Source organism: Lithobates pipiens, unplaced genomic scaffold, assembly GCF_037356315.1.
Source record: "Lithobates pipiens isolate NorthernLeopardFrog02 unplaced genomic scaffold, aLitPip1_a1.2 Scaffold_1, whole genome shotgun sequence".
Lineage (NCBI taxonomy): Eukaryota > Metazoa > Chordata > Amphibia > Anura > Ranidae > Lithobates > Lithobates pipiens.
This window is the reverse complement of record NW_027507685.1, coordinates 128,076,175-128,089,555: the sequence shown is the minus strand read 5'-3', so window position 1 is coordinate 128,089,555 and position 13,381 is coordinate 128,076,175. Positions and strand designations below refer to the sequence as shown.

General features: G+C 45.3%; 1 protein-coding gene across 1 annotated transcript in view; it reads right to left on the bottom strand.

The window, feature by feature from the left end:
• The window catches only part of ABT1 (activator of basal transcription 1), a 34,829-nt gene extending 28,919 nt beyond the window's left edge, over positions 1-5,910 (bottom strand). The window contains exon 1 of the mRNA XM_077476489.1: positions 5,812-5,910. The gene's annotated coding sequence lies outside the window, so the exon portion shown is untranslated. The remainder of the gene's footprint in view (positions 1-5,811) is intronic.
• Between the last annotated feature and the right edge of the window lie 7,471 nt (positions 5,911-13,381).

The window sequence follows — 13,381 nt, the reverse complement described above, 5'->3', positions numbered from 1 at the left end:
ATGCCCATGGCATGCGTGAGCAATATATCATTTAGTGACAACTTTGTGAAAAAAAAAAAAAGTTTGTAATTTTCCCGCAACTTGTGGCAAAATATAAAATATTCCATGGACTCAACATGCCTCTCAGCAAATAGCTTGGGGTGTCTACTTTCTAAAATGGGGTCATTTGTGGGGGTTTTGTGCCATCTTGGCATTTTATGGCCTTCAAAACTGTAATAGGTAGTGAGAAGTGAACTCAAAAAATTACGCCCTTAGAAAGCCTGAAGGCGGTGCTTGGTTTTCGGGGCCCCGTACGCGGCTAGGCTCCCAAAAAGTCCCACATATGTGGTATCCCCGTACTCAGGAGAAGCAGCAGAATTTATTTTGGGGTGTCATTTCACATATGCCCATGGCATGCATGAGCAATATATCATTTAGTGACAACTTTGTGAAAAAAAAAAAAAAAAAAAAAAAGTTTGTAATTTTCCCGCAACTTGTGGCAAAATATAAAATATTCCATGGACTCAACATGCCTCTCAGCAAATAGCTTGGGGTGTCTACTTTCTAAAATGGGGTCATTTGTGGGGGTTTTGTGCCATCTTGGCATTTTATGGCCTTCAAAACTGTAATAGGTAGTGAGGCGTGAAATCAAAAATTTACGCCCTTAGAAAGCCTGAAGGCGGTGCTTGGTTTTCGGGGCCCTGTACGCGGCTAGGCTCCCAAAAAGTCCCACATATGTGGTATCCCCGTACTCAGGAGAAGCAGCAGAATTTATTTTGGGGTGTCATTTCACATACGCCCATAGCATGTGTGAGCAATATATCATTTAGTGACAACTTTGTGTAAAAAAAAAAAAAAAATTTTTTTTTTGTCATTATTCAATCGCTTGAGGCAAAAAAATAAAATATTCAATGGGCTCAACATGCCTCTTATCAATTTCCTTAGGGGGTCTACTTTCCAAAATGGGGTCATTTGGGGGGGTTTTGTACTGCCCTGTCATTTTAGCACCTCAAGAAATGAGATAGGCAGTCGTAAACTAAAAGCTGCGTAAATTCCAGAAAACGTACCTTAGTTTGTAGATGTGACAACTTTTGCGCAAACCAATAAATATACAATTATTGACTTTTTTTTTACCAAAGACATGTGGCTGAATACATTTTGGCCTAAATGTATGACTAAAATTGAGTTTATTGGATTTTTCTAATAACAAAAAGTAGAAAATATCATTTTTTTTCAAAATTTGCGGTCTTTTTACGTTTATATCGCAAAAAATAAAAATCGCAGAGGCAATCAAATACCATCAAAAGAAAGCTCTATTTGTGGGAAGAAAAGGACGCAAATTTTGTTTGGGTACAACATTGCATGACCGCGCAATTACCAGTTAAAGCAGCGCAGTGCCAAAGTGTAAAAAGACCTCTGGTCATTTACCAGCAAAATGGTCCGGTCTGAAAGTGGTTAAGCTGCTACGGCAGGAAAGGGGATTGGCTCCAATCTAGGTTCCTCCTATCCAGGTTCTGGGGTTGGCAAGGAAGGAACGCAATCTACCCCTCACCTACCTGCAATCGACAAGTAGATTGATGAGTTGCCAATCCCCACAATGACTGAAGCCAGAGAGACAGATTGCAATTTTTTTAAAGGGCAGTCAGAATATATTTTTCTCACATGCATCCTTCAAAAGTAGACTGTCACGTAAGAGAAAATATGGGTTTTGCCATAATCATTAAACTGGAAGACTAAGCAGTTCTGCGGTTCTTGACGTCACTCCCCACTAGAGTATAACTAAAGGCATTTCTTTTTTTTGGACAGAGTTGGGAGGGATTAGAACACCTGTCAAGTCTTTTCTGCTGTCTGTGACCCTCTCTATTTGTCCTGTTTATCATTATAATCAAAAGTGAAAGTAAAAAAACGAATTCAAATTTTGGGCTGTCCCTAGAAGAGTAACAGAGGGGAAATTTTCCTATGGGTGGCCCCAATGGATTCCCTTTATTTGCAAGGGTTTCTTCTCACTTCCTGTTTTGGCTATGGGACAGGAAGTAAAGGTAAATCTCCCCAATGGGACAAAAATTACAAAAGAATAAAAATAAAAATAAATAATACATGGATATGGCAGGGGTTATAACCCTCTATACAAAATGAAAGAAAAAAGGTTTCATCTATGATTCTACTTTAATGACCTGAGGACCCGCCGCAGCAGTTATACTGCGGCAGGTTGGTTCCCCCGGGCCGTCGTAGCTGTACGTCAGGCGCTTTAAGAGCACTAGGGGTTGCGCATGCCCAATGATGGAGCCAATGTGCGTGCCAAGGTCTGTTGGAGGGACATTCCCAGTGAATATAATGTGCATTATCACAGTATGAATGGGCCCTTATTATTAGGACAGGAAAGCTGTAACCTACCTTTTCCATGTTGAAGGCATACCCTTATGACCCTGTGCTGTGTCGATTCCCCCCTCTCCAGTGCGAGGCGGGGCCTGGTAAACATTTTATTAACCAGCCCCTTCCTTTTTTGAATGAGCACAAGGAGTGATCTGTACTGATCACTCCTGTCTTTATTCCTAACTGAAGCATAGTAAACTATGTTGGCTGCAGAGAAGGGGACTGGGTAATCTCTGTTCTCAATTTCTTTCTCTGTCTCAAAAGTAAGACATCAGGGGTTCCATTTAGACTAGAGGTGCACCGAAATTATGTCCGCCAAAACATATTGGCCGAAAACAGAAAAGGTGGTCCGCCCTGGGTGTTGCATGTTGCGGGGGTGTCATCCTGGCAGCTCAGTCAAAGTACTTACCTCCCTCCCTCCTCGTCACGCAGAGCAGCGATCTGTCTCATGGAGCTTAATTGTCTGGGCAGCCGCAGTAACAAAGTCCTGCCCCTATGATAGACGGCACACTGATCCAATGCTGGGAAATTGAATCACTGTGACATATCATGACATATCATAGGATGCGAGACTTTGTTATTGTGGCTGTTCAGTCCGGGAAATTCAAATCCAGCTCTGCGACACAGGAGCTCGCCACTCTGATCCGGGCACTGGTAAAGGCTACACCAGACGGGTACCAGTGAGGCTGCATTAATCTCTTGTATCATGTCTGCAGTCTATGACCATCTCCTGTATCATGTCTGCTAAAGGTGCACCAAATGGAAATTCTTCTCACCCCTCCAGTCCCGCTGACCTGGAGCGCGGCGATCACCCGCGCTGACACACCAGGTCACTGCCTCACGGATCCGGGGCTTAGAAATCCCCTCGCCTAAATCTCCAAAACGTACTTTGCCAGGAGGTATGTTTAGGAGCATTCTAATTGGTAGGCACCGACTAATCAGAACATGCATAGCCCATCCTGTCACTGCGGGTGAAGAGGAGAGAAAGCCACTGGGATTTCTAATCCCTGTACCGATACTCCGGCGATACGAGCTGTCAGTGTGAGGGATCGACAGACTCCATGTTAGCGGGACCGGGGGTGATCTGGGAGGGGATACCGTGCAAGTTCACCTTACAGAGTTTCTGTAAAGGTGAACTTACACTTTAAGTGGAGGTCCACCCAAAAAAAAAAAAATAATTTAAAATTAAAAGCCAGCAGCTACACACTCTACAGCTGCTGGCTTTCAAAAAATAGAAGACATACCTGTCCTGGAGTCCAACGGCGTTGGCACCGTTTCCGTCAGCTGTCGGGTGCTGTTGGTGCCATTGCGGGTAAGCGAACTAGGCAGTGTAGCCTTATGGAACCCTACTGCGCATATGCGAGGCTCCGCTCTCCTACTGGCCCGGTGATGGAAGAGGAAGAAGAAGAAGAGGAAGAAGAAGAAGAAGAGGAGGAGGAGGAGGAGGAGCCAGGGCCACGGCAGACTCCTGGAAGTGGGAACAGGATACTTGTCAAAGACAGGTATCTCCCCCCCAGGAAAGGTGCCAATTGTGGCACCGGAGGGGGAGAGAGGAGACAAAATGAGCAGAAGTGCCACTTTTGGGTGGAACTCCACTTTAAGAGAGATTGCAGACATGATACAAGAGATGGTTGCAGACTGCATTTTGCTTTAGTTTTTTTTGCACTAAATGGCCAATAAATTCATATTAAATTAAACTGATATTAACCACTACAATACATGGCACTTTCACCCCCTTCCTTCCCAGCCCAATTTTCAGCTTTCAGCGCTCTCGCTCTTTCAGTGACAATTGCGCGGTCATGCTACACTGTACCCAAATGAAATTGTTATCATTTTTTTCGCACAAATAGAGCTTTATTTTGGTGTTATTTATTCACGACTCCGTTTTTTTTTTTTTGCGATATAAGCGCAAAAATAGCGGAAATTTGGAAAAAAAACTATATTTTCTTTTTTCTATTTGAAAAGAAATCCAATAAAATCAAATTTTGTCATAAATTTAAGCCAAAATGTATTCTGCTACATGTTTTTGGTAAAAAAAATTCCGTTAAGTGTATAATAATTGGTTTGTGTGATCACGGACATATGTACGCAAATGATCATGTACATATGTGTGCAGGTGATCACGTACATATGTGTGCAGATAATCATTGGGACATGTGATTTTAGTGGGACATATGTGGGGGACATGTTTTTATTATTAGGGACATGTGTTTTTATTATTTGGGGACATGTATGTTTTGGGGACATGTGTGTTTTGGGGACATATGTGGGGACTGTGTTTGTACTGTGTGGTGTGTTGTGTGTGTACACTACACTGATGATCAGTGAGTAAAAAGCTGTAAAAAGCAGCCCATACTCACTGATCATCAGCCGGCTGCAGCGATCTGCTCTCTTCTCCTCAGCGGTGACTTCCGTGTGAGGAGAGGAGAGCCGATTGCCTAGCAACCGGCTGTTTGTTTACATCACATGACGGCCGTGATTGGACACGGCCGTCATGTGATCAGGAGGGCCAATCACAGAGCCCTCCTGCCGATCTGAGATGTGCCGTGTCCGGGTGACACGAGCACATCGGGATCGCGCCGCTGCGCGGGCGCGCGCGCGCGCGATCCCGCTGCTCCTGAATGACGTTTCCAAACGTCCTATCAGGAGCAGGCGGCTCCCACCCGGCCGTATATACGCATTGGCCGGGTGGGAAGTGGTTAAATAGTCGAAAATAATACAAAATTACATATAAAAAAGATATAATTATTTTTTTTAAAACCATCATTTTCGGTTTTCAGGCTAGGTGCATCCTGCATTTTCAGTACCAAAATTTCCATTCGGTGCACCTCTACTTTAGACTCTTTATTTCACTAAAGCCCGTTAAAGGGGCCCCCAAAAAAAATAAAAAAAAAAAAAATGTAAAAAAAGTAATAAAAATATTGTAATAAATAAAAAAACAACCAACACCAATCTTTGCCCTACTGACACCATCCACTGCTCTGATGATACACACGCATGTGTGTTTGTGCTCTGGGGTGCACACCCTAATACAATAGGCTGTGCACACCAATTGATCTCATTTAAGCCAGGCCATACACCATACAATCTGATTGTACAATATCCACCATGCTTGCCAAAAGTGTAGAACATGGAGACATACCTAAACTACCCATTTCATTAGTATCCAATCAGACAGGCTCTTGCAGTACACAGTTGACAGCAGACCTACAGAAGATCGTACAATCAGATTGTATAGTGTATGGTCAGTTTTACTACAACAATGTGACCATGAATCAATAAATCAACGAAATAGTACAACAACTGTTTCCAACTCTAACATCCCTCTACAAGGCTGTCTAGGTGATGCCATTATCCTAGCAGCCTGATAATAAAGTTCGCTCAGGGAAGCCCTCTTAGCTCCCTCATTCTGCTGTATAACCGGTAAAAGCACAAAAAACCGGAGACTCTTCTACTTACTCAGCCCGAAGCTCAGCTCCACGCAACGTGCTGTCCGGCGCAGCTTGCTGACGTCACCGTCGAAGGTGTAGCTATCGGGACTCTCTGGGTGTAGTGGGCGGTGCTGGGGTCACATGATAGAGGAAGGCGCCAGGCGGGAGGATTGAGCAGAGCTGTGAGGGAGATGTGTTATCAGCGCGCCTAGAGAGTAACCATGACTTCCAGTGTGCTATTAATGTGAGAAATACCAATGTATTCTATGATGTGGTTACGTGCCTTTTACTTAAAGAGGAAGTAAACCCTGATGAGTTTACTTCCTCTTTTTTTCCCTGCAAAGGCAAAGCATAATGGACTCCTACGCATCGCATAGCAGTCCATTATGTGTCACTTACCTGACACAGGAGCCAGCGAAGTCGCGCTGTCCCCTGTAGTCCGCCGCATCCATCTTGCTGGTGGCGTCTCGCAGCTCCGCCGCTGTCATTTGGCGAAGCCGCGATGACGTCACTCCCGCGCATGCGCACGGGAGTCGACAAATGAGGCAGCTCCATTCTTGGCATGCGCCGTAGACAGCGGTGCCCGTTTTCGGGCAAATATCTCCTAAACCATATAGGTTTAGGAGATATTGCTTGGACCTACAGGTAAGCCTTAATCTAGGCTTACCTGTAGGACAAAGTGGTTTGTAAGGGTTTACAACCACTTTAACAATATAGTTTATGAAACCATTGTATGAATATTGACACTTTTTTTAGTTTTTTTTTGCTAAGAAAATACTAATTAAGATATACAGTGCCTTGAAAAAGTATTCACACCCCCTGAAATGTTCCACATTTTGTCATGTTACAACCAAAAACATAAATGTATTTTACTGGGATTTTATGTGATAGACCAACACAAAGTGACACATAATTGTGAAGTGGAAAGAAAATGATAAATGGGTTTCCGAATTTTACAAATAAATATGTGAAAAGTGTGAGCATTTGTATTCAGCCCCCTTTTCTTCAATACCCCTAACTAAAATCTAGTGGAACCAATTGCCTTCAGAAGTCACCTCATTAGTAAATAGAGTCCACCTGTGTGTAATTTAATCTCAGTATAAATACAGCTGTTCTGTGAAGTCCTCAGAGGTTTCTTAGAGAACCTTAGTGACCAAACAGCACCATGAAGGCCAAGGAACACACCAGACAGGTCAGGGATAAAGTTGTGGAGAAGTTTAACCAGTTCCCGACCAGCGCACGACGATGTACGTCGACAGAATTGCACGGGCAGGCATATTGGCGTACAGGTACGTCAAATCTTCAATGCCGCCCTGCCATCGGGAGCGCGCCGCCGGCGGCGCGCTCCTGCGCTGGTCGGGACCCCCGTGAGTCCGGTTGCGGGACATACCCGCGATCGTCTCACGGGGCGGCTGAATGGAGGAAATGCCGTGTAAACAGCATTTCTCCATTCTGCCTAGCAACTAGTGACGCTGATCTCTGCTCCATGTGATTGGAGCAGAGAACAGTGTTCACTAAATGAAAGCCCAACCCCCCCCACAGTTAGTAACACACCCCTAGGAACACTTAACCCCTACACTGCCACCCACTGGTTAACCCCTTCACTGCCAGTGTCATTTACACAGGAATCACTGCATTTATATAGCAGTGATTAGTACTGTATAAATGACAATGGTCCCAAAAATGTGTCAAAAATGTCCGATGGGTCCCCCACAATGTCGCAGTCACAATAAAAATCGCTGATCGCCGCCATTACTAGTAAAAAAAAAAATAATAAAAAATTATTAATAAAAATGCTATAAAACTATCCCTATTTTGTAAAAGCTATAACTTTTGCGCAAACCAATCAATAATCGCTTATTGTGATTTTTTTTACCAAAAATATGTAGAAGAATACGTATCGGCCTAAACTGAGGGAAAAAAATGTTTTTTTATATATTTTTGGGGGATATTTGTTATAACAAAAAGTAAAAAATAATGCGTTTTTTTCAAAATTGTCGCTCTATTTTTGTTTATAGCGCAAAAAATAAAAACCGCGGGGGTGATCAAATACCACCAAAAGAAATCTCTATTTGTGGGAAAAAAAGGACGTCGATTTTGTTTGGGAGCCACGTCGCACGACCACGCAATTGTCAGTTAAAGCGACGCAGTGCCGAATCGCAAAAAGTGGTCTGGTCTTTGACCAGCAAAATGGTCCGGTCTGTAAGTGGTTAAAGCAGGGTTAGGTTATAAAAAAAATATCCCAAGCTTTGAACATCTCACAGAGCACTGTTCAATCCATCATCTGATAATGGAAAGAGTATGGCACAACTGCAAACCTACCAAGAAATGTCCGTCCACCTAAACTGGCAGGCCGGGCAAGGAGAGCATTAATCAGAGAAGCAGCCCAGAGGCCCATGGTAACTCTGGAGGAGACGCAGAGATCCACAGCTCAGGTGGGAGAATCTGTCCTCAGGACAACTATTAATCGTCCACTTCACAAATCTGGCCATTATGGAAGAGTGGCAAGAAGAAAGCCATAAGAAGTCCCGTTTGCGAGAAGCAATGTGGGGGACACAGCAAACGTGGAAGAAGATGCTCTGGTCAGATAAGCCCAAAATTGAACACCCCACCCCCACTGTGAAACATGGTGGTGGCAGCATCATGTTGTGGGGATACTTTTCTTCAGCAGGGACAGGGAACGGAAACCTGGTCAGAGTTGATGGGAAGATGGATAGAGCCAAATACAGGACAATCTTAGAAGAAAACTTGTTAGAGTCTGTAAAAGACTTGAGACTGGGGTGGAGATTCACCTTCCAGAAGGACAACAACCCTAAACATACAACCAGAGCTACAATGGAATGGTTTAGATCAAAGCATATTCATGTGTTAGAATGGCCTAAAGCCCAGACCTAAATCCAATTGAGAATATGTGATAAGACCTGAAAATTGCTGTTCACAAACAATCTCCATCTGACAGAGCTTGCACTATTTTGAAAAGAAGAATGGGCAAAAATGTCCCTCTCTAGATGTGCAAAGCTGGTAGAGACATCCCCAAAATGATTTGCAGCTGTAATTGCAGTGAAAGGCGGTTCTACAAAGTATTGACTCAGGGGGGCTGAATACAAATGCACAACAAACTTTTCACATAAAGAATAGGTTTGCAGATGATGGACTTTATAGGCATAACACAGGTATAGATTAAAAACTGTAAGTTGGCATCTGGGTATATACTTGCGCAATGATAGATCCTATACATTACTACCGTATATACTCGAGTATAGGCCGACCCGAATATAAGCCGAGGCCCCCAATTTACCCCCAAAAAACTGGAAAACTTATTGACTCGTGTATAAGCCGAGGGTGAGACATGGCTGTCCATCCCTGTGTGTCCGTCCATCCCTGTGTGTGTGTCCGTCCATCCATCCCTGTGTGTGTGTCCATCCATCCATCCATCCATCCATCCCTGTGTGTCCGTCCATCCATCCCTGTGTGTGTATCCATCCATCCCTGTGTGTGTGTGTGTGTGTGTGTGTGTGTGTGTGTGTGTGTGTGTATTCATCCATCCCTGTGTGTGTGTGTGTGTGTGTGTATCCATCCATCCATCCCTGTGTGTGTGTGTGTGTGTGTGTGTGTGTGTGTGTGTGTGTGTGTGTGTGTGTCCGTGCAGCCTTGTGTGTGTGTCCAGCCTACCTGTGTCCCAAGCCTCCGTCCCGAGCCGCCGTCGTCCCGAGCCTCCTCTGTCCCGTGCCTCCTCTGTCCCGTGCCTTCCGGTGTCCCGTGCCTTCCGGTGTCCCGTGCCTCCTCTGTCCCGTGCCTCCTCCGTCCCGTGCCTCCTCCGTCCCGTGTCGTGCCGATGGATCGCCGCTCTTCTCGGCGGCCATTCTACGATTCAAAAGCTGCGCCTCCGTCCTCCGCCTGTGATAGGCGGAACACTCAATTTCCCAGCAGCCTGTGTTCCGCCTATCACGGACATCCTCTCATACTCGTCCGTAGTATGAGAATGAACGGATGTCCGTGATAGGCGGAACACTGACTGCTGGGAAATTCAGTGTTCCGCCTATCACAGGCGGAGGCGGAGAAGGAGGCGCGGCTTTTGAATTTTAATGTCCGCCGTCTGTCTGCTCGATACGCTGATCGAGCAGTCAGACAGCGGTGACTCGAGTATAAGCCGAGGGGGCACTTTCAGCCTCAAAAAAGAGGCTGAAAATCTCGGCTTATACTCGAGTATATACGGTATCTTTTATAGATTAACTATCTTAATGTTATATCTGCCGTTGTGACTTTGAGTCCAGGTGAGATGCTTTGTGGGTAGCAGTGTAGTAATCTGAATACCATCAAAGCAATAAGAAGCGTCCCTTGAACACACGCAACATGTAGAGCTGAGCTGCATTATGCAATTTTTTTCCATAAAAATAACAAAGATGTTATACTTACCTGCTTTATGCAGTAAATTTGCACAGAACAGCCCAGATTCTCTTCTCAGGTCCCTCGCTGGCGCTTCTGGCCCCTCCCTCCTGTCGCTTGCTCTCACAACAAGCATCTTGCTATGGGGCACCCATGCTGAGTCACAGCTCCCTGTGTCCATTCAGACACAGAGCTATGGCCTGTCCCCGCCCCCTCTCTCTTCTGAGTGGCTGACGGACTTTGACAGCAGCGGGAGCCAATGGCGCTGCTGTTGTGTCTCAGCCAGTCAAGAGGGATAGTTTTGGATAGCTGAGACACTTATGGACATTGCTGGACAGAGATGGGGCTCAGGTAAGTATTAGGAGGGCTGCTTTCAGATTGGATGGAGAGCATCTGTGGACAACATTTTTTAAGTCTTGCCACAGATTCTCAATTTGATTTAGGTCTGGACTTTGACTGGGCCATTCTAACACATGAATATGCTTTGATCTAAACCATTCCATTGTAGCTCTGGCTGTATGTTTACAGCCGTTGTCCTGCTGGAAGGTGAACCTTCGCCCTAGTATCAAGTCTTTTGCAGACTCTAATGCCGTGTACACACGATCGGACTATCTGGTGGACTTAGTCCGGCGGACAAACCTCCGGACTTTAAAGCGGAGGTCCGCCAGACTTTAAAACGAGTGGACCTGCCCACACACGACCAGACTTTTCCAGCGGACTAGGTGCGGCGGACAAACCGCCGGACTATGGCCAGACTTTTGAAATTACAGGACTTGCCCACACACTGAGGAAAGTCTGTTCATTTTGAACGCAGCTCCAGGTAGACGGGACTAGTGAAGGAAGTCAATGTCGCCGCCTTCGGCGGTGAGATTGACACCTCGCTGGCCCCGTCACCTGGTATGGACTTAAAGGGGAAGCCCTACGCTGAAAAAAACGGTGTGGGGGTCTCCCTCAAAGTCCATATCAGACCCTTATCCAAGCACCCAGCCCGGCCGGTCAGGAAAGGGGGTGGGGGCGAGCGAGCGCCCCCCTCCTGAGCCGTACTAGGCCGCGTGCCCTCAACATGGGGGGTGCTTTGGGGAAGGGGGGGCGCTGAGGCCCCCCCACCCAAAGAACCTTGTCCCCATGTTGATGAGGACAAGGGCCTCTTCCCGACAACCCTGGCTGTTGGTTGTCGGGGTCTGCGGGCAGGGGGCTTATCGGAATCCAGGAGCCCCCTTTAATAAGGGGCCCCCAGATACTGGTCCCCCACCCTATGTGAATGAGTATGGGGTACAATACCCCTACCCATTCACCTGGGGAAAAAAATTTAAATAAAACACAACACAAGGTTTTAAAATAATTTATTGCACAGCTCCGGGGGTCTTCTTCCGTCTTGGGGGATCTTCTCTCCGGACTGGCTTTCTGCTTCGTCGCCGCCCGGGGCTCTTCTTCCGACTTCGGGGGTCTTGTCCCCCTCTTCGGTTCTTCTTGCCGGACCTCCGCTTCCTTCTTCCAGCTCTTTTACTAGCGGTGGTCCGGTCTTCTGTCGTCGTCGCCGCCTTCTCTTCTTCTTCCTGTCTTCTTCCTTGAGATGTTGACTCAACGCTTTCTCTGGCCGCAATGACAGGGACGCGTTGTGCGGCGACTTATATAGGGACAATGGGCGGGGTCACCGGGTGATGTCACATGGTGACCCCGTCCCCTTATGATGTCACAGTCCCAGCATCCTCCGGGACTGTGACATCATAAGGGGCTGGCGGACTAGCACACAGATGGGCGGCTTGTCCGCCGGACAATTTTGAGTCAAAACTTCTTTCTAAGTCAGCCAGACTTTTGTGAAAAAAAAGTCCGCCGGACTTTGGGCCTCTTGGCTACTTCTCTGATTAACCACTTCAGCCCCAAAAGGATTTACCCCCTTAATGACGAGGGCATTTTTTGTGATATGGCACTGCATTACTTTAACGACTGGGCGGTCGGACTGTACCCAAATAAAATTGATGTCCTTTTTTTTCCCACACATAGAGTTTTCTTTTGGTGGTATTTTATCACCTCTATGGTTTTTATTTTTTGTGCTATAAACAAAAAAAAGAACGACAATTTTGGTAAAAAATATATATTTTAATTTCTGCTATAAAACATATTCAAAAAACAAATTTCTTAGTCAATTTAGGCCAATATGCATTCTACATATTTTTGGTTAAAAAATCCCAATAAGCGTACATTGATTGGTTTGCGCAAAAGTTATAGCGTAAACAAACCATGGGATATATATATGGACTTTTCATTTATCTTATTGTTTTTACTGGTAATGGCGGCGATCAGCGATATTTAGCGAGACTGCGACATTGCGATGGACATATCTGACCCTAAGTGACACTTTTTGGGGACCAATGACACCAATACAGTGATCAGTTAAAAATGCACTGATTAATGTATAAATGACACTGGCAGGGAGGGGGTTAACATCAGGTACGATCCAAGGGTTAAGTGTGTTTTCTAACTGTGTGGGGGAAGAGATCACTGTTCCTGATTACTAGGAACAGAAGATCTTTGTATACATCCCCGTCAGAATGGCAATCTGCCTTGTTTACATAGGCAGATCCCCATTCTGCCTCTGTGGAGCAACCGCTAATTGGCTCCCCATCCGTACAGTGGGCATGCCCCCACATTATCGATTGCATGAATTAGCAATAGAAGTATTTGCCCCCTTCCTGATTTTTTATTTTTATGCATATTTCCCACACTTAAATGATTCAGATCATCAAACACATTTTAATATTACACAAAGATACCCCGAGTAAATCCAAGATGCAGCTTTTAAATTATTATTTCATTTATTAAGGGAAAAAAGCTGTTCAAACCTGCCTGGCCCTGTGTGAAAAAGTAATTGCCCCCTCCCATGCTGAATCATGAATGAACTGTGATTAAGCGCAATTTTTTGGAAAGCTGAGTTAAATTTCACTTGCCGCACCCAGGCCTGATCACTGCCAGACCTGTTGAATCAAGAACTCACATAAATAAAAGCTGTCTGACAAAGTGAAGCACGCTAACAGATCACAAAAAGTAACACATTATGCCACAATCTAAAAAAAATTCAAGAACAGATGAGAAATAAACATGTATTCCTAGAGCATGACGACGACTAATCCAGGGGGTCATAAAATAACTCAGGACAACATCTGAAGAGCTGAAGGCCTTGCCACTCACTTGCTTCAGGTAAGATCAGTGTT